Below are 1,609 nucleotides of genomic sequence, written 5' to 3' on the forward strand. Positions count from 1 at the left end.
ACTAGAATAGAGAGTTGACCAATATTTTCTTAAAAAATAAGAACTTAAAAAAATGTTTTAAGATGGACTAAAACCATGATTCTTGAAGTAAGAAATACACTTTTTTACCACTACACCCAAATACTCATTTGAATATTTGATGTAAAATATAGTATTAAAATTTAACGGTCAATGGTTAATCAACGGTAAAAATCAGTTCTGAGGACTAGGATAGTGTATTTTGAAATATAGAAAGACTTAAATAGTGAATTAAAAAATAGAAAGATCGATTTAGTATAATAGACAAAATAGGAGAACAAATTTTGTAATTAAGCCTTATTTTTAAAAGGTTGGTCCTATAATTTTTAAAGGCATTCAACTAGGTTCTTTATGTAAGTTAGTCTATAATGATGTTGACACACTATCTGTGTGATGAATGATGTTGTTGAGGTGGTTGGTTCTCCTCTTTCCCAACATTGGAGTTTATGATCATTGGAAGATAGAAGGTATTCTTCACCAAATTATAAACTCCTTCCCTCAAATCTCTCATATGCTAGGTTCATCATGTAGTTTCCATTCACATTTCTCCATGAATTAGAGCTCAAGCATGGATTTGCAGTCCTTTTATAGTGGTGGAGTCAAAGATAATTTGCTCCAATGTGTGGTAGTGTGGGGATATCATGGGTCTCCGAAAGACTTTGACTGTTGTGAACACTGGAAAGAAATTTTGGGGCTGCCCTAACTGTAAGGTTTTTTTTAATAACCAAAAATGATTATTATTAAGTAGAACACATTGAGTGAAACACAAGGATCGTACAACCAAAGTATGAAAGTTTTACAGAGGTAAAACATAAAATTTTGACAAGTAAAACATAAGAAGCCAACAACCACGTGTACTTCTCCACTTTTGCAGAATATACATATTAAAACCATGTACTTGTTGATCCCATCCAAATGACACTCCAACATGAGACTACAAGGTTGTATGTGGATTGTGTAGTATTCATTTTTGCTTCATTTTGAAGTATGTTGTAAGCGATGCTTAATGTTTCAATGTCGGTAAAACAAAGTGGTGAAGAGGAAGAGGATGGGTGCAATTTTTTCAATGGGTTTTGCACGAACTGGTTGATGACAAATATGTTGTCATTTCGATCAAAAAAGGAAGATCCTGAATATGCAAAGTGCATCGAAGTCCAAAAATATCTTGCATCAAATTCTTCTTAGTTGTTTGTTCTGTTCTTTATGTTAAATGTAATTTTTATCACGATGCTGTTGAATGGACAATAAGAGTCTGTGTTTAGGTGTAAAGAATGATTGTGTTTATGGAGATTTTGCTGCCCTTTTGTGTTTAGTTAAGTGTATTGCAGTGCTTGTCTTTGAATGAAACTAATCTATTTTTATTTTTATTTTTTTGTGTTAATCTAAGTTAATTATGCAATACTATGTCTTTTTAAATGAAATTGTAGTCCTTTATGTAATGAAATGAATGATGTTAAAGTTTTACGAGTCAAGTAGATGGAACACACTTCCCTCTAATCTAATTTCATCTTCAACAACTACATACGTACAAAAAAAAACATTGCTAATTAAGTACTAGTGTTCAAGAGACACATCTCAAAAATCCATGGTC

This window comes from Glycine max, chromosome 15, assembly GCF_000004515.6.
Source record: "Glycine max cultivar Williams 82 chromosome 15, Glycine_max_v4.0, whole genome shotgun sequence".
NCBI classification, from domain to species: domain Eukaryota; kingdom Viridiplantae; phylum Streptophyta; class Magnoliopsida; order Fabales; family Fabaceae; genus Glycine; species Glycine max.